Raw genomic sequence first — 25,452 nt, 5'->3', positions numbered from 1 at the left:
TCAACATTTATGTCTTAATGATGTTAGTATACTATATTGTACCTTTTTAAAATGAAACACATTAGAAAATATCCAATGGTTGTTTTACTATTAATTTTTAAAGCCACACCTAGTATTTAACTGACTAGGTATCACTCAAGAGAAAGTCAATCCATGTATTATGAATATCATGTACTCAGCTCATATCCCAATTTATCTCCAACAATTCATTCTTGAAGCCTTCTTTGACTTACCACAGTTTCTTTATCCACTCATTCACTGATGGGCATTTGGGTTGGTTACATGATTTTGCAATTGTGAATTGTGCTGCTATAAACATGAGTGTGCAAGTATCTTTTTGTATGATGACTTTTTCCCCCCCCTCTGGGTAGATACCCAGTAGTGAGATTGCTGGATCAAACAGTAGTTTTACTTTTAGTTCTTTAAGCAATCATCACACTGTTTTCCATAGTGGTTGTTCTAGTTTGCATTCCCACTAGCAGTGTAGAAGTGTTCTCTGTTCACCACATCCATGCCAACATCTACTGTGTTTTGATTTTTTGATTATTGCCATTCTTGCAGGAGTAAGGTGGTATTGCATTGTGGTTTTGATTTGCATCTCCCTGATCACAAGTGATGTTGAGCATTTTTTCATATGTTTGTTGGCCATTTGTATATGTTCTTATGAGAATCGTCTATTCATGACCTTAGCCCACTTTTTGATGGGATTGTTTGTTTTTGTTCTTACTGATTTATTTGAGTTCATTGTATATTCTGGATATTAGTCTTTTTTCAGATACACAGATTGCGAAGATTTTCTGCCATTCTGTGGGTTGTCTGTTTACTCTGTTGACTGTTCCTTTTGCCATTCAAAAGCTCTTTAATTAGGTCCCAGCTATTTATCTTTGTTTTTCTTGCCTTTGCTTTCGGGTTCTTGGTCATGAAATGCATGCCTAAGCAATGTCTAGAAGGGTTTTTTCCAATGTTATCATCTAGAATTTTTGTAGTTTCAGGACTTAGGTTTAAGTCCTTAATCCATCTTGAGTTGATTTTTGTATAAGGTGAGAGATGAGGATCCAGTTTCATTCTCCTCCATGTGGCTAGCCACTTATCCCAGCACCACTTGTTGAAAAGGGTGTCCTTGACCCACTTGATGTTTTTGTTTACTCTGTCAAAGATTAGTTGGCTGTAAGTATTTGGGTTTATTTCTATGTTCTCTATTCTGTTCCACTGGTCTATGTGCCTACTTTTATACCGGTATCATGCTGTTTTGGTGACTATAGTCAAAAAACTTGCATAGTTTAAATCAGGCAGTGTGATGCCTCCAGATTAGTTCATTTTGCTTAGTCTTGCTTTGGCTATGAGGGATATTTTTTGGTTCTATATGAATTTTAGAATTCTTTTTTTCTAATTCTGTGAAGAATGATGGTGGTATTTTGATGGTGATTGCATTGAATTTGTAGATTGCTTTTGGAAGTATGGTCATTTTCACAATATTGATTTTACCCATCCACAAGCATGGGATGTATTTCCATTTGTTCATGTCATCTGTGATTTCTTTCGGCAGTGTTTTGTAATTTTCCTTGTAGAGGTCTTTCAACTCCTCGGTTGGGTATGTTCCTAAGTATTTTATATTTTTATGCAGCTATTTAAAAAGGGGTGGAGTTCTTAATTTGATTCTCTGCTTGGTTGCTTTTGATGTATAGAAGAGCTACTGATTTGTGTGCATTAATCCTGTATCTGGAAAATTTGATGATTTCTTTTATTAGTTCTAGGAGCTTTCTGGAGAAGTCCTTAGGGTTTTCAAGGTAAAAAATCATACTGTCAGCAAACAGTGACCGTCTGACTTTCTTTTTACTGATTTGGATGCCCCTCACTTCATTCTCTTGTCGATTGCTCTGACTAGGACTTCCAGTACTATGTTGAAGAGGAGTGGTGACAGTAGGCATCCTTGTCTTGTTCCAGTTCTCAGAAGAAATGCTTTCAACCTTTCCCATTCAGTATTATGTTGACTGTAGGTTTGTCATAGATGGCTTGGTTACATTAAAATATGTCTCTTGTATGCCAATTTTGCTGAGAGTTTCAATCATAAAGGGATGCTGAATTTTGTCAAATGCTTTTTACCCATCTATTGAAATGACCATGTGATTTTTGTTTTTAAATCTGTTTATGTGGTATATCACATTTATTAAACCATCCCTACATCCCTGGTATGAAACCCACTTGTTCATGGTGGATTATCTTTTTGATATGCTGTTGAATTCAGTTAGCTAGTATTTTGTTAAGGATTTTAGCATCTATGTTCAGACCAAGGATATTGGTCTGCAGTTTTCTTTTTCTGATTATGTCCTTTCCTGGTTTTCATATTAGGGTGATGCTGGCTTCATAGAATGAATTAGGGAGGGTTCCTTCTTTCTCTGTCTTGTGAAATAGTGTCAAAAGGATTGGGGCCAATTCTTCTTTGAATGTCTGGTAGAATTCTGCTGTGAATACGTCTGGTACTGGATTATTTTTGGTGGTAGTTTTTAAATTACCATTTCAATCTTGCTACTTGTTATTGGTCTTTTAAGGATATCTAAGTCTTCCTGATTTAAGCTAGCTAGCAGGGTTGTATTTTTCCAGGAATTTATTCATCTCTTCTAGGTTTTCTAGTTTATGTGCATAAATTGTTCACAGTAGCCTTGAATGATCTTTCGTATTTCAGTGGTGTCAGTTGTAATAGCTTCTGTTTTGTTTCTTAGTGAGGTTGTTTGGATTTTCTCTCTTCTTTCCTTGGCTAAGCTTGATAATGGTATACCAATTTTCTTTATTTTTTCAAAGAACTAGATTTTTGTTTCACTTATCTTTGTAGTTTTTGTTTATTTTTATTTCAGTTATTTCTGATTTGATCTTGGTTATTTCCTTTCTTCTGGTGGGTTTGGGTTTGGTTTACTCGTTTCTCTAGTTCCTTGAGGCATGACATTAGAATGTCAGTTTGCACTCTTTCAGTCTTTTGGTGTGGGCATTTAGGGCTATGAACTTTCCTCTTAGCACTACCTTTGCTGTAACTCAGAGGTTTTGATAGGTTGTGTCATTATTGTTGTTCAATTCAAAGAATATTTAAATTTCCATTTTGATTTCATTTTTGACCCAGTGCTCATTCAGCAGCAGGTTATTTAATTTCCATGTATTTACACGGTTTTGAAGTTCCTTTTGGAGTTGATTTCCAGTTTTAGTCCACTGTGGTCTGAAAGAGTGCTTGATATAATTTCAATTTTCTTAAATTTATTGAGGCTCATTTTATGGCCTATCATATGGTCTATCTTGGAGAAAGTTCCATGTGCTGTTGAATAAAATGTGTATTCTGTGGTTGTTGTATAAAATGTTCTGGATATATCTGTTAAGTCCCTTTGTTTCCAAGTATAGTTTAAATCCAGTTTCTTTGTTGCCTTTCTGTGTTAATGATCTGTCTACTGCTGTCACTGGAGTATTGAAATCCCCCACTATGATTGTGTTGGTGTCTATCTCATTTCTTAAGTCTATTAGTAATTGTTTTATAAATTTACAACTCCAGTGTTAGGCACATACATGTTTAGGATTGTGATATTTTTCTGTTGGACAAGGAAAATACTACCGTTATATAATGTCCCTCTTTGTCTCTTTTAACTGCTATTGCTTTGAAGTTTGTTTTGTCTGATTTAAGAATAGTAACCCCAACTCACTTTTGGTATCCATTTGTATGAAATGCCTTTTTCCACCCCTTTACTTTAAGTTTATGTGACAACTTACATGTTAGGTGAGTCTCCTGAAGGCAGCAGATGGTTGGTAAGTTCTTATCCATTCTGCAGTTCTACATCTTTTAAGTAAGCATTTAGGCCACTTATATTTAACGTTAGTATTGAAACGTGATGTATCATTGCATTCATTGTGTTCTTTGTTGCCTGTGAACTTTGGCTTTTTTGTTTTTGCTTTTTAACTTGTATTTTTTTTTATATAGATCCTTTGTGATTTATGCTTTAAAGAGGTTCCGTTTTGTTGTGTTTCCAGGATTTGTTTCAAGATTTGGAGCTCCTTTTAGCAGTTCTTGTAGTAGTACCTTGGTAATAGCAAATTATTTCAGTATTTGTTTGTCTGAAAAAGACTGTATCTTTCCTTTGTATATTATGCTTGGTTTCACTGGATACAAAATTCTTGGTTTATACTTGTTTTGTTCGAGGAAGCTAAAGACGGGGCCTCAATCCCTTCTGGTTTATTGAGTTTCTGCTGAGAAATCTGCTGCTAATCTGATAGGTGTTCATTTACAGGTTACCTGGTGCTACTGTCTCACAGCTCTTAAGATTCTTTCCTTCATTTTAACTTTGGATAACCTGATGACAATGTGCGTAGGTGAATAACTTTTTGTGATGAATTTCCCAGGTGTTCTTTGTGCTTATTTGTGGATGTCTAGGTCTCTAGCAAGGCTGGGAAAGTTTTCCTTTATTAGTCCCCCAAATATATTTTCCAAGCTTTTAGAATTCTCTTCCTCCTCAGGAACACCGATTATTCTTAGGTTTGGTCGTTTAACATAGTCCTAGACTTCTTGGAGGCTTTGTTCATATTTTCTTATTCTTTATTCTTTGTCTTTGTTGGATTGGGTTAACTTGAAGACTTTGTCTTCAAGCTCTGAATTTCTTTCTTACTACTTGTTCCATTCTATTTCTGAGACTTTCCAGAGCATTTTGCATTTCTAAAAGTGTGTCCAAAGTTTTCTGAATCTTTGTTTTTTTTTCTTTAAGCTATCTATTTCCTTGAATATTTCTCCATTCATTTCTTGTATTATTTTTTGGATTTCCTTGCATTGGCTTCACCTTTCTTTGGTCCCTTCCTGATGAGCTCAATAAGTAACCTACTTCAGGTAAATCAGGATTTCTTCTTGGTTTGGATCCATTGGTGGTGAACTAATGTGATTTTTGGCGGGTGAAGAGCCTTGTTTTGTCATATTAACAGGGTCGGTTTTCTGGTTTCTTCTCATTTGGGTAGGCTCTGTCAGAGGGAACGTCTAGGGCTAACAGCTGTTGTTCAGATTCTGTTGTCCCACAGGGTGTTCCATTGATGTAGTACTCTCCCCCTTTTACTATGGATGTGGCTTCCTGTGAGCTGAACCGCAGTGATTGTTATCTGTCTTCTGGGTCTAGCCAGCCAGGGAACCCACCCAGCTCTGTGCTGATACTAGGGGCTGTCTGCGCAGAGTCCTGTGATGCAAACCATTTACGGGTCCCTCAGCGTTAGATACCAGTGCCTGTTCTGGTCAAGGTGGCAGGGAGGAGGGTGCAATGGACTGTGTGAGGGTTTCTAGCTTTGGTGTTTTAATGCTCTATTTTTGTGCCAGTTGGTCTCCTGCCAGGAGGTGGCGCTTTCCAGCCAGCATCAGCTGTGGTAGTATGGGAAGGAGCTGGTGGTGCGTAGGGTCCTAGAACTCCCAAGACTATATGCCCTTTGTCTTCACTGACAGTATTTTTAAAACAGCATATTATAGTATGGTTCTGCAATTTTTTTTCAAAGATCTCCCCCGACTATACAGGCATTTAACTTTTGAAAATGAAATATACATAACTTGGAAGAACAAAAGTTAGGAAAATATGAAAACAATTCAAGCATTTCTGCTCAATTAGCAGAACGTATCTGACTCAAAGTAGACAAGAAATGCCTTTCCATTCTCTTTGTTTCCTCTGTTGGTCTCAGTTCATAAGACCACTCCATGCCATTTTTAGTGAGTTCTTCCAACACTAAGTTTGGTCTAGTAGTTGAAGAATGTATGTTTTATAAAAACACTGTCCTTTTATAGAAATTAACTAATTTAATCAAGGCTGCTGTTTCCAACATAACATATGCCTGAGAGATTTTTAAAGATAAAGTTCATTATAAGTAAATTTAGATGTACACATTGGCTTTAGAACCTAACTCTCTGCTAAGATACAAGTATATTATATATTTCCACCTAAATTTTTATCAGCAAAATATTACTCTAGTTCATAGATTTGAAGATGCATTCAGATTCTTTATGTACATACATTTATTGGGAAGGACAAGCTTCCTCCATATTCATTATTCTTAAAGAATATCTTGCCTATTCTAAGTAATTATTCTTCCAGATAAATTCTATTAATTTACAAGAAAACAAATTAGCTTTATTTGAAATCTAAATGCAAATAAATTAAAATTAATAATTATTTTTCTGATTACTGAGTTTCTTCTTTGTACCAAGTATTCCTGGCATTCATTTAAATCTCATAATTTTCCAAAGTAAACATTATATTGTTATTATCAATATTATAGAAACAAGAATATTGTGACTCAGAACTGTTAAGTAATATTTCCAGAGTTACATAGTAAGTGGGCATTAAAGCTAAGACTTCAAGCCAGACTTTAAAGCCTCCAACCTAAATTTAAGCCTTGCCTCCTATTTGATTTTTATTTGACATATATTATCTTTTGATTTTAATTTGGGGATAATATCTTCACAATATGAATCTTCCCAACCAGGAGTAGATCTATGTGTCTCTTCTTGTGTTCAAGAAATTATACTTGTAATAATAATGTAATAAATGTTTTTAAGGTATTGTAGTTTTCTTTAATACGCACATGCATTTATTCACCATTTAGATATTTTTGTTTTTAAAGACAGGATCTTACTCTGTCACCCAGGGTGGAGTGCAGTGGTACGATCATAACTCACTGTAGCCTGGAACAGAAGATAGATGCAACAGTAATCTTCCTGCCACAGCCTCCTGAGTAGCTAAGACTACAGGTGACATGCCCAGCTAATATTTTAATTTTATTGATATTTTTTATAGAGACACAGCCTCACTCTGTTGCCCAGGCTGGTCTAGAACTCCTGGCCTCAAGCCATCCTCCAGCCTCAGCCTCCCAGAAGTTCTGAGATTACCGGTGTGAACCACCATGACCAGCCTACATATATTTTTATATAGCAATACTTGACGGCTCTTTTAATCATTTCATTGATAAAGTTTTAGCTTCAAATGTAGATTGGCTTCAGAAATAAAGTACTTTAAATCGCACTGAATTTAGTTTGTGTAGCAAAAAAGCTAAGTCGTCCTGAAAACAAAGATGTGTTACAATGTAAGCAGACAAAGTAGAGAAATTAGTACAATTTCAAATGTTACCAAATATTTATGTATAAATGGATTGATCGAATTTTAAATTTTTCCCAAGAGGGACAAATAAAGTGCTCAAAACAAACAAACAAACAAAAAAAACAACTTATTTCCTAGTTAGAAAACATGGCCAGTTTTTCCGGTCTTGTGATGCCCAGTTCTTTCCCACCACCATCACAGAGCAGATGAAAGTAAACAGAAATCCCTCACAGGCAGTAGATGCAACAGAGAACTTTAACAACACAGTGGCCACTAGGGAGCACATTCAGCTTTCTTATCAGAGATATTGCACTTAGTTCTGCTCTCAGTTTCAAATTTAAGCGGCCCTTGATGATTAAAGAATTTTGAAATCAGTAACAATTATAAAAATAGTTAAAAAGTTTATATTTATTATTAGAAGAGCACTGCATGTTTTTATAGAAAAGTTGATGTACAGGAAAAGATGAAGCAAAATCCAAAAGCAACTTTTACTAATATTTGACGAATTTTGCCAGTCTCACACAAAACTATGTTCATAGTGCACACAGATTTTTGAGTGTGTTTTAACGTGCTTAATTTTATGTCCTAAGAATTTTCATAGAATTAAAATACTTGATTAAATATATTTTACCTTTTTAAAAAAATATTCCATCTTACAGCTACAGTCATGTGGTGCCTAAACTTCCCATTAATATTGGACATTTCTGCTGCTTCTGATTTTTAAAATATAAACCATGCTCTGAAAAGTGTACTGTAAGAGCAAAAGGGCAGGTAGACCTGCACTTTGACCATTAGCATTTGAAATGTGGGGCTAGTTATTAAAACCTGTAAGCGTCAGGTTTTTTTTTTTCTTAAAATAGTAGGTAATAGTATCTCTACGGCAATTGCTATTAAGTGGCTAAAACCCATAGAAAAGAAAGAACTTAGCATACAGGAAATACTAAATACATACTTTCTGATATATAATGTATTATTGTTATGATTTTTGTACATGAATCTGCATTTAAGATTATTTTTCTAAAACACATTTCTGAAAGCAGACAAGCTCATTCAAGTTATTGATACTCACTTGCAAATTGCTTTCCAAAATAGCTAATGAATTTTTAAATGTAAAGTGTTTTTCAAATTTTTAAAAAATATTTATTCATTAATATAAAACAGTAAATATTTAGCAAATAACCTGATTTTAACATTGAAATTAACATTGTCTTTAGTTGTACAAACAGAGCGTGTGCATTAGAAAGCATTGTGTGCATCTGATTCTGATTGCTATTTTTTCTAAACCAGATAATCTGAGTTTCACAAAGCCTGTCAAGGATTTTATGTATATATACATACATCTCATTTTCCTGAATAGGGAGAATACCACCCCTTGTAAATTTCAGGAAGCTCTGTGTCTCAAGAGAGAGAAAGAGCCCCAAGCCATAACCCAGCCTTCTTAAAATATCGGGCCTGCTGATCTGCTTGAAGAACTTCAAATATGTTTCTCTGGGATAGGAATACTAACCTGTCCAGCATAAACATATAATGTTAGCTATTTTCCTATTTCCTTTGGCTGATATTTTCTGTAACCTTTTCTAAAAGAAAAGTGTTGTAACATCTATTAGGTTATGTTGTATAATGACAATGTTACTATTTTAAAGTTTACTTCAAATATGACTAGCGATTTTAAAATAAGTTCTAACTGCCTATTTTTACTACACATGCATTCAATTCATAAATGTACTCAAAATGTTTTATTCATTCACGTTGGAGACATGCCTGAGACTTCTTGGCCTTTTGACTAATTACATCTAATTAGAAGATACACTGAAATATATAGCAAAACAGTTTACATTTCTCTTCTCCTTTTTGGGAGGTTGCCAACTACATATTTACAATGATCTAATAAAGAGCCAATTTATTGTAGGTGCAATATACTTACTATTTGATTTCTCTGTACATATCTATGTCCAGAAAACAGCAAGCCTTGAGAACAAGCCCGAATAGATATATTTCGGGCACTTAGAAAATGATAGGTAAACAAGTAAATGAAAATAAATAAATTATATGAAGTTAATCTTATATTTATGTCTTGAAAAAAAAAAAACCCTTCAAATAGCCAAGCTTTTGAGTTAGTTACATAACACTCTTAAGAAGTACAATCACTTTCAAGAGAAAGATGTGGTTTCCCTTAAATCATTTTCCTTAACCTTCATTCTCCCAGGGGCTTTCTGGATTTTTAGTTAAGAATTTCAGCAATGTTGATATGAAAGCTGCTTATGAAAGAGCCAGAGTAAAGGTCTGAAATACAAATAACTATTGAAAAATAAATGACTGGACACTTAACCTATTTATCTGTTTCTACCGAGTTGGGCACCAACATTATTGGTATGAGAAAGCAGACTCTTATCTATTCAGTATGAAGTTCCCAATGAATTTCATAACTTGTTTCTAATCTCATTTAGTTGATATTGTAAAGATACTTTCCAAAGAAAAAGTTTGTAAGTAGAAAGCAGAGCATGTGTATTAGGAAAGTCTTGCATCTTATAGAAAGCTAGATGGAGAAAACATACATATGTCCCAAGTCCCTGTTCTCTACCAATGTGAAAAAATATGAAATACTAGAACCAAAGGTATTTTCATGAAATCAATGAGTTGCTCGTCTTTGTGGACGTTTTCACCAAATCAATAATTTGGAACAAATACTCTGACTCCCAGGCAGTGGTTCAGCAATAAATTTTTGAATAGAAATTTAATATAATTTGGAGTCTTAAAAATGAAAATTGTCTCCCATCCTAACTTCTCTGTTAGGATATTTTAATATAAATTAAAATAGGCCCCCATAAAACTAGGGAATCACAGAGTGAGAGATTTGCTAGTGTTCTGGGTCCCTTCTTATCCTTCTATTGATAGCTAGAGAAGAGTTTATTGTGAAAGGTGCTCAGGAAGTTAAGTTTTCTGCCCTTTTAATGATACAAGGGTATCTTCTTGAAGATGAACCCAAGTGGAGGCAGCACAGGCTTCTACTCAGGATTTCCCCATAATGTCTTCCTTTAAAAAAAAATCCAAAGAAATGTTCCTTTACTAAACAGTGTTGCCACAGTCTTGGAGATAAACCACCTGAATGTAAACAGTAGTATGATCAAAATGACGTTATTAGCCTAGCTGTATGTTACAGTTCTAGAGTCAAAGCTCCCAGGCATCAGAACCTCAACTTTCTTCTTCACTGTATTTTCATGTCACACATATTTGTGAAATGAATAAGTAAATGTTCACAAATACAAAATACACAGACCCTGACCAGTTGAGTAACCTCATTTACTTCTCAATTCTAATTGGTTAAAAAAATGACCATATGCCCTTATCAAATGATTCCTGTCAAGTTTATGTGCTTCCATAGTTTCATATCTTTATATCATCATGATAGCCATGTAAATTTGCCCTCCCTGCTTGGTTTGGAAAAATACTGTTAAGAATACTTGGGTGACCATACTTAACAATAACTTATTATATATTTTAAAATAACTAAAGGGTAGATTAGAATTTTCCTAACACAAAGAATGATAAATGCTTGAGATGATGGATACTCCCAACTACTCTGATTTGATCATTACACTTTGTACACCTATATCAAAAAAATCACATATATTGCATTAATATGTGAACCTATTATGTATCCATAATAATTTAAAAATAAAAATAAATTTTGAGTGAATCAGAAAAATAATATTTGGGAATTTTCAAGTTTTTACTTTTTTGGGTGGTACTTACAGAGAATATACATTTTTAACACGATTCAATAAATAAATTGTTTTTCTTTTTACTCATTAGAATGATACCAACACATGCTTCCTCCACCACTCACACTCTCACACACAATTTTCAAAGGAATACATCTCATATTTGGGGAAATTTTTAAGATAACGTTTACTCTGCCTTCAATGACAGAGAAACCATAGATTTGAATATTTGCATACACATTGATCTAAGGGTTTCTAATCAAACTTGAACTTTTAGGATACTGCTAGTAATCCAGAAAAAGAGCAGGAGAGCTAATATTGATTAAAGGGAAAGCTTCATGAGCTTTACTACTCACTACCAAGTCTTCTAATCCTATTTTCCCACATGTTACCATCCCAAAAAACTCCAAAGGTAAGAATTGTCTTAAATATAAATATTGCCTTATGATTACAGGGATGGAATTGGGCAAAGGCTGAAAAATAGATATTAATCCACATTTACTTAAAGTCAAAGAATGCAAAATATGGGCAGCCATAATACTTATTATAACTTAAATAATTTACAGTGTTTCATTTTTTAGTGGAGAAAAACTGAATATAAAATAGAAATTTTTCAATTGTCAAAAGATTTATAAGTCCCTTCAGAATTATTATTCAGTCTTAGAATCATAACAGAGGGTAAGTATTGGATATTAATAAACCTTTTAAAAATTAATAGGTTAAATACACATGAGGCATTCTAATTCAGATATGAATTTCAAGAATTCAAAAACATTACCCATATCATCAAAAAAACACTGTGTCTACAGTTTATCTTATCAGTCCTGGTTATATGTCAGGGTCTAATTCTATGTTTTTAAAAAAACAGCTTTCTATTTGTAGATGCCTGAGATATTTATTTTCTGTACAGAGGCCAGACTCTCTGTGTGTTTTATTGGAAAAATCTTGCATTTCATTTGATTATTGTATCTTATTGTCACAAAATCATCATGAAGTCCTTATAATGTTCTTTCATACATTTCAAAAAGAATTAGCCCTAGTAAACAGGTTTCTTTTCTCTGGGGATTTAATCATTGTGTAGGTTGAGAAAAATGCTTTGTAGAAATTATTCTAAAAGACATTAAATTCTGACTTTTCTCCACATTAGAGTGTTTTTAAGACTTTATGTTAACATTTTAAAAAGTTATATTCAAACATTAAAGAATTTTTCAAATATCCTATGAGCTCCTTTTAAAGGTATTCTTTGTTTCTGTTTTTGTAAGTTTTAATTTTTTGGAGCAGTTCTAAGTTCACAGCAAAATTGAGAGGTACAGAGATTCCTCATATACCCCTGCCCCAAGTCATGCATAGCCTTCTCCATTTTCAACACCTTTCACCAGACTGGTACATTAGTTACCATCAGTGGAGCTGCATTAACACATCATGTCACCCAAACCCCAGAGTTTACATTAAGGTTCACTGTCGTGTACATTCTGTGGGTTTGGACAAACGTATAATGACATATATCCATCATTATAGTATCATACAGATTATTTTCACTGCTTTAAAGATCATCCGTGTTTTCTTATTTCATACCTCCTTTCACACAAGCCCTGTCAACTACTGTCTGCACAGTTTTGCCCTTTCAAGAATATCATACAGTTGCAGTCATACAGTATGTTGCCTTTCTAGATATCTTGTTTCAAGTAATAATGTGCCCTTAACTTTCCTCCATGTTTCTTCATGGCTTGAGAGCTAATTTTTTCCCATGATCTGGATGTATTACAGTTTATCCACTCACCTACCGAAGGCCATCTAGGATGCTTCCAAGTTTGGGCAATTATAAATAAAGCTGCAATAAATATCTGTAGGCAGATTCTGTTTCTTAGTTCTTTATAGCAAGATTTTTACTTGTCCTTAAAAATATAACATTTTAATACATAATAAGTAATAGTAATAAATTCAATCAATCTAAAATATAAAGGCTAAAATATGAGAGTTTCTCCTCCTCCAACTCTTCTCCACCTTTAAATCTCCCTCTTCCTTTCCCAAGCCCTAAGGGTTAACTACTGCTAAAATTTGCAGCATATATGGGCCAAACATAAGTTTCAATATTTTTAGTGGGCTGGGTAATTTAAGAACAAATGAGAGAATGATATTTAAGAACAAATGAGAAAATGATACTGAGATTTAAAAAATTACTTTTAATGTGAAAAAAATGCATTTAAACTGTTCAAAATAGAGATTAATACATAAGTTATCCAGGTTTATTATATAGATATAAATAGTTTGTCTTGCTGTATCCTAATTTATATGAATATATCTTAGACAAACATATGACTTGTTGAGATACATTCCTAGACATATATAGTATGTCTATTTTATATTTAAAGATATGTTCTAAAATATTTTCATAAAAAATATAGACTCAAAATCTACCACACATAGATTTTTTAACAAAACTAAACTGTCAGCTTTATTTTTTGAAGAACTAAACTATAGATACAAAATAGCTAGACAGTTACTTTAAAAAAAAGTCTCATTTCTCTTGTCCTTTTTAATAAGTGTTTTATAACCTAGATAATGTTTCTAGAAAATAAAGGATCAACAAAATAATCTTTAAATACTGTGATCATCTTGTATAATTTAATAATATTGAGAACTAAAGCTCAATTTCAAAATTGTTAAATTAATTTTGAATTATATTTTTAAAAGACAAAAAATAAAAAGCATGTATGTTTTTCATTATTCAGTGATTGGACAGATTCACAATCTTCCTTTTCTCCATGAATCTATTTATTTTACTTTCACTGAAATATTCCCACCCTGACTTTATCAGTTCATGGGTTCTTAACTCCAACAAATTTCCAGGTCTGAAGAGAATTCTTAGTTCTTTTTCTACAGTCTGCCTCCATTTACTAACCATATTTCAACAAGCTACTGTGTTTACTTTTCATCTCCTGCTTCAAAATTTTCTGTGGTTTCCCTTCCTTCCTTGTAGAAGTTTTACAAATAAATCTTCAGAGCATAAGAGAATAATGTCTTCTTTTGAAACCTCAGAAAAGTAGTTATATGTAGTAAAGGATTGGCTCTCTTACTACATTTAGGCAGAAAATATCAAATAAAGGAGAACATTTTAGCCCCAGAAAGGTAAATTTAGCTTAAGAAAAAAATATTCAAAGTTAAGTGAATCCATTTTATTTCGGCAGTTAAAAAAAATATCAAAAATAAAAGTCTAACAAGAAAATATTAATTATACCTAAGCTTCATAGTGGCTGCAAGTGTGTTATTAAACATATATAGTTGTCTAAATAAAATGTTTTTAGGGTTTTTTTCATAGATGCAACAAAGTAATGATCCAAAAGTAATGAGACACCTCTAGTGACCTCCACGGCCCCAGCCTTGCTCTCCCTCAACCCCTCGCCTGTTCCTCACTCTTGCCACAAGCATTCTCTTTGTACCCCAAATAGGCCATGCCACTCTTAGGACCTTTGTGTACCTGCTGTCCTTCTCTCCTGTGGCTCTTCCTCAGTATTTGCTCTGGTGACCTCTTCTCCACATTCAGGATTTAGCTCAAGTATTATTTTCTCACCACACTATCTAGTTAGCTTCATTACTGTTGGTTTGCTTTCCATCATCTTACCTGTTTTACTGTTTTAATAGCAATTAAAACTACCTGAAATTATCATTTAATTTAATGCTTATATTGATTAAATGCTCATTTGTTTAATCATTTTATTCTGTGAATGCTTTTCCCATCTTCACAACATCAATGCTCTTTTTTTTTTTTTTTTTTTTTTTTGAGACGGAGTTTCGCTCTTGTTACCCAGGCTGGAGTGCAATGGCACTCGGCTCACCGCAACCTCCGCCTCCTGGGCTCAGGCAATTCTCCTGCCTCAGCCTCCTAAGTATCTGGGATTACAGGCACGCGCCACCATGCCCAGCTAGTTTTTTATTGTATTTTTAGTAGAGACGGGGTTTCACCATGTTGACCAGGATGGTCTCGATCTTTCGACCTCGTGATCCACCCGCCTCGGCCTCCCAAAGTGCTGGGATTACAGGCTTGAGCCACCGCGCCCGGCCAACATCAATGCTCTTTGACTAAACTTCAAGGACCACAAAACTGACAAGTGGGAAGATCATTGAACTCAATTATCTTTTCAATGTTAGTATCTCCCAAAACTGTCCAATTTGAATAACCTGGCCAGGTTAAATTTTTCTGTCATGGGAATTCAATACCTCCCAAAGACTTCCTTTTAAATATCATTGTAAAGTTATTTCACAGAGTAAGCCTATGTTAATTTATTAATTCAACAAACATTTATTAATCCAAAACCTAATCCAAGACCCATTACATTTAGGGAATGCTTTAAATATGTGGTGTATCATTGAACAGTAAAACAACAAAATCCTTATTCTCATGGGATTTACATTCTAGAACAAGAGGTAAATTGTTAAATATAATAAATTTTAAAGCATTCCACTACAATAAAAGGCGATACAGAGAAAAGAGTGAAGGTGATCAGTAGCTATAGAGTCGGGGCAGGTTGAAATGTTAAAAGTGTTCACAGGTAAAGTGTCACAATATGTGGGGGGATCATTGCAGGCAAAGAGAACTGCCTTGCAGTAGAGAGAAGGCCTGTTCTGTGCAGAAGCAGCAAGTAGGCTTGTGTGATTAGAGAGTGTCAGCATGGTGGAGAGAAGAGGAGGAGATGAGTGGTAAGTTGTTTGTGTATCGTTGGGGGTGGTGATGGTTAGAGTGTTGTAGGATGTTGTTGGCTATTTTAGAAACTTTAACTTTCCCTATGAATACCAAGGGGTCTTCTGTGCTGTGTAGTTATGATATTATCTCACTTATGATTTAAACAGTCCTTCTGGCTGTTGTTTGAGAATCGACTTTGAGGGTGAAAGGTTAAAGCAGGGAGTCCTATTAGCAGCACATCACAGTAATCCTATAAGAAGTTCATAGTACAGATCATGGTGATTGTGGCTCAACTAGTGAGAGACAGCATGATTCCAGATATATTTTGGAAGTAGAACCAGAAGAAATTTTATGTGTAGAGGATGTAGAGTGGGAAAGAAAAAGAGAAATGAAGAAGGACACCAAGTTCTTGGGCTTGGCGTCTTGTGTGGAGGATAGGCCGAAAGGTTGAAATGAGGCTTAGAAGAACTATTAGACCGGCTGGTACACCAGTCCCTCTACAAAGTGACAAGAACCAAAACCAATATCATGGTAGTAGAAGTAGGGAACAGGATAGTTTTATTTTTGAGAGTAGAACAATTTTAAAAAGCTAACAAATGTTAACAGTAATAAACATTACTGAGCAATTGTTACATGCCAGGCATTATAGAAAAATATTCATATATTAATTCATTAAATTCTAACATAATTAACATAAGCAAGGTACTGCCTGATGTAGTTTGTTCATAAGAATAAATGCCAAGGATTGGTAACGAATTTGCCGTGTGTGTGTGTAGGAGATGAGAGTGGTGATACTATCTGATTCACAGGATTCCCGATGAAAAATTTTGGAGTAGGAGCATGTTGTAGGTAAAAATAGCCCCTCTCTTTTGGACAATTTATCTTACTCATCAGTACCAGATGAATTTTCCTGAAGTACAACTCTGCTGCTATCTACCCTCTATTTAAGAAATACATAAGAACTGTTACTAACTATAAGGTTAAGGCCACTTTGTTAAACTAGAACCCACAGATCTGGATTTAAAGAATATTTCTAAATTAATTTATCTATCCTTTTTCTCATAGCTTATGATTTAGTGAAAATAATCTCTTTCATTTTATAAGCCTCATAGCTTTCTATTTCACTGTTTTTGTTTTTGTTTTTTGTTTTTCTAACTGAAACACTCTTTTCCTGGGACCTTTGACAGAGAGGAGAAAAGAAAAACCCTCCTTTCAGGCCCAGCCTGCCTGGAAACTCTTTCCTGAAGCCTTTTCTGATCACCCTCATACCTTTGAATAACCACTGTATTTTAGGAAAAATTGTTGCATGACTCCTTATTTTTCATGTTGTATTATTAGCGTTTATTCAATAAGCCTACTTGATGCATATGTAGGAATTTTAAAAAAGTAAAAGGAGGCAATGTGTATTCTAACTGGAGGACATATGATTAGATTAAACAAGCATAACATAATAATAAGGAGATAACATAAAATTAAGGCAAAAGCAGCTTAGGTTACATGTTCAAGGTCACACAGCTAGTACGTGATGGAGTTGGGACTTAATCATTATGCTACCATCTCACTATAATATTTCATAGCATTCTTTGGTGATCTGAAAATAGTTCCTCATGAATGGAACTATTTTTCTATGTAGGAGTGGTGGCAGATGAGGCTATGGCTGTACGTAGGGACGGAACTTCCAAGTGAGTTAAATGCCGTAAGTTGTTTGGATTATATTCTGATGTTAGATGGGGAGAAATTAAAGAATAACAGAAAATCCTTGTCTTTGCATGTTTAGATTGTGCCTTGCACAAGGGTATCATCACTCTGTGGATGATTGTAACAGAGTGAATTCATACCTTAGGCACATACTACCTGTGTGAGAGCTTAAGAGTCAGTGTGGATAGTTTTAGCTCTCGCAAATGAGTCACTAAAGGAGAATCCTGCCCTATACAGCTCCATAGCAAATACATGGCCATGCACAGGCTCAGGAAGACTTGGAGCCACAGATTCACTGGCTCACTCTAGTGAACTCAGCTGTTGCCTGTTGACTATGCTCTGAGCACCCCCATGGTAGCTTTTACCTCTGCCTGTTTCAAGTGTGAAATAGTCCCAGAGGTGGGAGTAGGATGCAATGTGCTTGTGGCTATCAGCATGTGTGCTTCCTGCAAGGCTGGGGCATTGTGATGGGGCAAATCTGTGCACATGTAGACCAAGGGGCTCTGGAAACTCCCCAGCAGCAAGACATTATGTTGTGCAATAATATTCTAAATTTATATATTTCATTTTAAAAAATATGTTCATTCGTATTTATTTACTTCTACTTGAAGGAGGGGAGCTTTTTCTAATTTTTGTCAAAGCACCAAATGGACTAGAGGTATTTTGGGTGCTGTAATTAATTAGCTTTATTCAGGTCTTTCATTCCTTTTACAGGTATGTATTAAGTGTCTTTTATGAGTCTAAACAATAAATTTGGAAGTGGTGTGAAAGATGGAGTAGGTGTAGCTCATAACATAGGCAAGAAGAGAAGTTAAAAGTTATCACAGAGTCTAAGTGGACAGGAGGAGAGAAACAATGAGAATAAAGAGAGGATGGTATTTCCCAGATAGCTCAGAGCTAGATTTGACAGCCCTTGATGATTATTTGAATGGACACATGGTTAGGAAGAGGAATGGGGAAGGCAAGGGATGAAAGAGAGAAAAGTCAGGGATGACTGAGATTCCAATTTCCTGTTTGGGGTCTCTGGGGAGATGAATTCAAATCAAGGAAAAGCAGATTTAGTAGGTAAAGGAATAACATAATTTCACTTTTAGACATATTGTGCTTAAACATGCATCACATGTATATTTATATTGGCACATGTGGTTGTTTTTTAGTATAATTAAGGTATGTGCTTTCTGTACATTTAACACTATAATCGGGATATAAAAACTATTTAATAAATACTGATGAATTTATTAAATGTCATGAATTTTTACATTACATGTTGTTATAAGTAATTTCTGAATACCTGTTCTTTTTATTTTCACAGATGTTTTGTGCAGAGAAGCTATGTGTATCATCTCTGAGGTCTCTATGTAAATAATATACAAAACCCTGTAACTCAAGGCCTTACATTAACAAAAATACTAAAAACTCATTAAAAATGAAACCTGATGGAAGTTCCCAAGTCACTCCTGGTGCTGGCCTGAAAAGGAGAATGGGAATAAAGAGGAAGGAAAAGGCAAGGCCACATCTGTGTCACAATTCCCTGACTCTGGGATCAGGAATGGGGTGGGGGAGAAGCTGCCTTTTGCTGCCATTGCTGTCCCTGTTGCTGTTGCTGCTGCTGCCACCAGATGTGGTCCTGCTGCCACTGTTTCTGCTGCTGCTTTTTCTCAGGTGGGATGAAAGTTGATTAAATGCCTGAAAGAGAATCCTGCACTATATAGCTCCATTGTATACACATGGGCATGCACAGGCTGAGGACAACATAGACCCATAGATTCGTTGGCTCACTCTAGTGAACTCAGCTGTTCCCTGTCAACCATCCTCTGTGCATCCCCAGAGTCACTTTTTCTTTTTTGAAACAAAGTCTTGCTATGTCACCCAGGCTGGAGTGCAGTGGCATGATCTTGGCTCCCTGCAACCTCCGCCTCTTGGGTTCAAGCAATTCTCCTGCCTCAGCCTCCCGAGTAGCTGAACTACTACCAGTGGTGTGTGCCACCACACCTGGCTAATTTTTTGTATTTTTAGTAGAGGTGGGGTTTTACCGTGTTAGCCAGGATGGTCTCAATCTCCTGACCTCGTGATCTGCCCGCCTCTGCCTCCCAAAGTGCTGGAATTATAGGCGTAAATCACTGTGCCCAGCCCCCATGGTCACTTTTATCTCTGCCTGTTGCAAACCTGATATGGTCCCAGAGGTGGGGATAGGACATCCTGAGTATTCAGTGGAGTCACAGTACCAATGGGTGTTCACCAAAGTGTCAGCCATGAAAATCTCTAAAGCTCAGACTGTACTTATAGGTTAAGGCCTGCTGGTACATATAGCCACTGAGCCACTGCTGCAGGTGGCACATAGATGTACAAGAGTAGACGTATTAGTCTGTTTTCATATTGCTATAAAGAACTGCCCCAAACTGGGTAATTTATAAAGGAAAGAGGTTTGATTGACTCACCATCAGCATGGCAGGGGAGGCCTTAGGAAACTTCCTATCATGGTGGAAAGTGATGAGGAAGCAAGGCACCTTCTGCACAAGGTGGCAGGAAGGAAAAGTGCGGAGTGAAGAGGGGAAGAGCCCTTTATAAAACCATCAAAGATAGGGGAGAACAGCATGGGGGAAACTGCACCAATGATATAATTACCTCCACCTGGTCTCTCCCTTGACATGTGGGGATTATGGGGATTACAATTCAAGATGAGATTTGGGTGTGGACACCAAGACTAATCATGTTGGTAGAGTTGGTAGAAGGCTGAAGGATCTGATAAGGCTGGCTGGAGTAGCTGGGAGGCATCATGGTATCTATGGGGCCTTTGTGTTTCTGCAGTCCCAAATGAGAAAATAAGTATCACCCTGGGATGTATGAAAACTGTAGGAAGAGTTGAGAGTCCTCCGTGAACAGATAGCTATTCCAACATACCCTGACTCTGTATCTTTGCCTGGATATTGGGCTCTGTGAGGCTATAGAAAATCATCACATTTTATTTGAGAAGAAAATGGAGTTACTTTTATATATTTATTTTTTAGAGATAGGGTCTCACTTTGTCAGCCAGGCTGGAACTGCAGTGGTATCAAACTCCTAATTTCAAGCAATCCTTTTGCCCTGGCCTTCCAAAGTGCTGCGATTACAGGTGTCAGCCAATAGGCCATGCTTGAGTCATTTAAATTTAGGAAATTTTCTGAGCTCTGGCTCTTAAACTTTAACATATAATCAAATCAATGATAAATAGCACAAATAATATGACTTAAGTGTTGGAGGAAGGAGATGGATAGAAGATAGTCTAGGCTGAGTTCTCAGCATATAAGTACTTGAAAGGCCAGATTTTTATATAATTGCTCAGTACTGAGGCTAATTTCCAAACTGAGAAAAAGTATGACAGAACAGTGAAATGCAAATACACAAATGAGATTTGGATAGAAAGAATAATTTTTTTGTTGAAATCACCAATCTATTTGGCATTAGTTGGACATAAATTGTTACAAGTAGTCTGAGGCCAATAATAAAGAGTTTTGTATTTCACAATAAAAAATTGGATTTTATTCTATCAGCTCAGGGGAAACAATAGAGGTTTTAGCAAAGGAAATCACAAGTTGATGCAGTGTTTTAGCAGTCTGCCCACAATGCAGGGGATGATGGAAAACGAAGGGAATCTACTAAGACCAGGAAGAAAGCTTTTCAATGCCACAGGAATTTTTATTGATTACGGATGTAATGTTAAAACAAAGGAAATGAACAGTGACTGCATGGCCGAGGGAAAGATGAGTCCTTGAGACTGGGATCTTTCTGGATGAGGTGGGCAGCGAGGAGGGAGAGTAGACTCAAAGTGAGACAAAAGACTGTAAAAAATCTGGAAAATCCGAAGAATTAAAATACCATTGGCAGAAAGAATAAAGGAAAAAAAGGCTGTTCAAAATAAACGATGTTTTTGGGGAAAACAAATATTTAGATGATGGAAAAACATTTGAGAATAAACGTAGAACTCAGACTTTTCAATTCACGAATTCTTCACCTCATTCTAAGCAAAGAGCCATCTCTTAATTCGTAGAGTCAAAAATCATCAGAGGAGGTCTGCTAACATCTGACAACAATCTTGCAAAGTCATCTGCCTCTGTACCCCTCCTTAACTCCTCAGTGCGAGGAGCCTTCACTCCTTTATCTGAGACCTGTGCCCTGGATCTGTTTTCCCCAGAGACTATTACACAGATATTCTTTTATTTCTAAGAGTCTCAGTTTCCACCCATTCTCTGGCTATTGTCTATCAGTATTTCAACAAACAAAAACTTCTTCTATAGTAGAATGAAAAGCATGAAATAATTCCCAAAACCTAAATTTTAACTACCCCTGATGAAACCCTTCCCTTTCCAGCCACTGGTCTGTCATATTAGAAGTCCAAACACTTCCTGTCCAATACGAATACCTTTCATGCACTCAGTCCTCTGCCATTTGTATTGCCTTCCTTCCGCTCTACTCAGACTACTCTCAAAAGGCCTCACAAGATTGCCTGTCTTTCAATTCTATGGGAGACTTTCAGTCCACATCTTGCTTAGTATCTCTTCAGCATTTGATACCATTGACCTGATTCTTTCTTAAAGGGCTTTCTCTTCATTGTAAAACTACCATTTTCTACATTCCATTCTTTTTTTTTTTTTTCTTGGCCCATTGGTCTCCTACTCTTGTACCTTAAGCATTTGTGATATTCGGGACAAAGTCTTTTGTATCCTTTTTATTCTAACTCTGCCTATTCTCTCTTCACTATCTTGACTACTCTTTTGGTTTCCGTTACCATTCTATGTTGATGAATTCACTATTATCATTATCCCATATCCTTTATCTAAGTTCCATAACCATATATGTCAAGTGATTTTATGGAAATGAGTCCTGGATTATCTTACAGGCAGCACATTCCATCCAGTTGGCTGTCAGAAACTTTTAACCCCACCACAGTATATCTCACACTCAATTAAACATCAGCTCTTGCTGTAAAACATTTCCAAGCAATTTAAAATCTATATACAAAAATTTTTTGAAGCACCAAGTTGTAATTTTTAAATTACTAGCAATTGTTATGTCTAGATGAATACAGGAATTAAACTTTAGAAGAAATCAATTTGTTTAGTAAAGAAAACCTAGAATTATTCTTTATGTTACATAAATGTAAAGCAAATTCTCACCTGTTAACCTTGAAGAAAACTGTGATGTCTCTATTAATCTCAAACCTAAAGCTAATTGAAATACTGATTATTTCTTAACATTGGGTTTTTTTTTTTTTTTTTTTTTTTTGCACAACGACTTCCTTGCAGAGTGAGATAAATGTTTATTGCTTTTTTGGGGATTTATTTTCTTTCTTAATTCTAAATATGTATTTTGATGGTGCTATCGCTGAAAAATATGATGAATAGAGGACATGAACGGTGTCTATGTATGTATGGGTGTTTGCACACATGCCTGGGTGCTGCTGATTCACATGCATGTGAGTGCATAGGGGCATATGTATCACAGTGAAGAATTACCTAGACAAGATAGGAAGCAGAAATGTGACGGCAGCAGTGACAGAAGTATGTCTACCCCATGTAGGTGGTGTAAACTTGTATGAGTGAGCCAGAGCCACATTCCCTCCTAGACTCCTAGACTCCTCATTCTCCTTATCGCACATGGAGTAAAGCTAAAGCTCTTTATGTCAGAGGCCCTGCACACCTGTAATTTTTCCAATAAACATACTTGTCCCCTGTTTTAGTCAGTTTGGGCTGCTAAAACAGAACACCATAGGCAGAATGGTATAGACCACAAGCATCTATTTCTCACAGTTCCAGAGGCCAGAAGTCTAAGATCAGAGCACAACATGGTTGGGGTCTTGGTGACAGCCTTCCTCTTTGTTCACAGATGACTACCTCCTCACTGCATTCTCACATAGTGGAGAGAAAAAACTCTGGTCCCTTCATCTTCATAAGAAGATACTAATCCCATCATGGAGGATCTACTTTTATGCCCTAATCTAATACTTTCCAAAGGTCTTGCATCAAAATATCATTATAGCGTAGATTAGAGTTTCAACATTTGAATTTTGGAGGTATAAAAACAGTCCATAGCACTTATCATTTTTAATGGTTATCCTATAGGCAGGCAAAGAAGCCTTTTGAAATTAAAATACCCTCTTTGGAAGCATTCTATCTTTGGTGAAGTTGTAATGACATTTCCACTCAATGGTTTTGGAAATTCAATCAATGCACTTTGCATTTATAGATAGGAGATCTAAGTTCCCATCTTTGTTCCAGGTTCTGTTAATAAGTAAATAGGAGCCATGGAGGAAGTCTTCAGTTTTTTAACGCTTTAGTTTCCTCTTCTACAAAATGAGGATACTTACCTGGATAATTTCTAAGAAATTCCTCACTTCTGAAGCTCTGATTATATGAATAAAAAACAGAGTATATTATAAAGAGGCAAGTAAAATATTTGCTTTATCAGTGAAGTTACTTCACTTTGAAGTCTTACAGGAATAGTTTTAGCAATACATATTTTTTAAAAACTACATTTATGAGACAATATTTGTAAAGGAATTTTGAAAAAGACCTTAAAGAGTAGAGATAGAGATAAAGGTTTTTCCCTTGTACTAATTACTCTTGAAAATACTGAAAACTCTCCTCTTGCCAAAGAGCCAGGAATCCTGCAGACTAGAACACAGCCCAGTCTGCACTGTGAAATAATTCCAATATACACAGTGCTGGTAGGAGGTTTGGATTTCTCTTTGTAATGTGGGGCTGGACATCTAATAGGATTCTAAGACTGAGAAATAATTGCCTTTAATGCCAGTGCAATCTTTGGCAGGAATTCTAAGCAGAGAAAACAGCACAAGGCAATTTGATAAGTCTGAATATTCTCTCAGACAGGGGCATATGATCACTTGAGCTTTCCTTCCCCCCCAAATAACTTCTAGTTAAAGCATTAAAAACTCCCTAAATATTACTGAATCTTGATAAGTCAACAATTCAGACTCATACCAGAAATAAATGAAATCTAAGTTTTCTACAATGCTTTTCTACTGCATATATTCTCAAACTGTACATCAGAGAAATAAAAATGTTCCTGATAGGAAGTCCCTCAGAGATACAAGCAGCAAGTCCAGATACTTTGTGCATATAAGCCACCATTTCTCCCCAAGAAGCCATGCTTTCCAAAGCACACCTTATAAACATTTATTTCATAATCAAAACTGACAAAGATATTAAGATGCCTTGGCGGCTTTGCTAAAGGCTTTCAAATGAATAGGGAGAGTACACAAAAATCAAATGAAATATGAGATGCCAGCATTAATCTAAACTGTCCTCTTTTGTCAGTAAATGTCTAATTTACTTTGTGCCTTGTTGGGATATAGCAGTTCGTAGCAAGGAAAATTTTTAAAATTACAAACTTTACGGTTGAACATGCAAATTTAAAACATAAACACTTGATTTTAAACTAGCAAACTCTCAGTGTTACACAAAATATATAGGGAAAAGGGTATTTAAGATGCAATTGGGCACGGTGGCATGCACCTGTGGTCTCAGCCACTCAGGAGGCTGAAGTGAGAGGATCACTTGAGTCCAGGATTGAGAATACAGTGAGCTATGATTGCACAATTGCACTTCAGCCTGGAGGACAGAGTGAGACTCCGTCAAAAAAAAAAAGCACCCCAAACTAATTGTAAGTTAGTAAGATGAGTACCTAATCAAGCATTAGAGTGACCATTCACCCAAGTCCTAATGAATCGTTCTACTTGGGAACAAAATTTAAGGAGGTCCAAAAAACCTCAATAATATTTTTAAAAGTCAAAATTTATGCCATGATAAAATCTTAAAAATTTAAATAAAGGGAGCATCAGTGTTACTAATTTTCCTTTAGCTTCAGGTTCCAGTATGGCTTGGCTTGAAAATACTGGATACTATAATATAAATACTTTAAATGCCTTGGGGACACATAATCATGTTGCAGCATAAAAGTAGTCTTTTGGCACTATTTGGTACAGATACACATCTGTGTATTGTGATTTTAATAGGCAGGTAGAGGGAATGATTTCAGAAGCAAGAAATTAACTATCATGCTTAAGGTATGACAATATAAGTTCATTTGCATTCAAATACAATTTCCTTAATCTTGCAACTGACATTATCAGTAATCATAAAGCTCAGAAGGATAGTTTTACAAAGAAAATCTTTCCTTAAGAGAAACATTTTATATTACAGTTTTTATTATATGTATAATTTATTTCAATAAAAATTGTGACTAGGTAACTACATATGAAGTA

This window comes from Saimiri boliviensis, chromosome 10 (genome assembly GCF_048565385.1).
Source record: "Saimiri boliviensis isolate mSaiBol1 chromosome 10, mSaiBol1.pri, whole genome shotgun sequence".
Lineage (NCBI taxonomy): Eukaryota > Metazoa > Chordata > Mammalia > Primates > Cebidae > Saimiri > Saimiri boliviensis.
Note: the sequence above shows the minus strand (reverse complement) of the source record.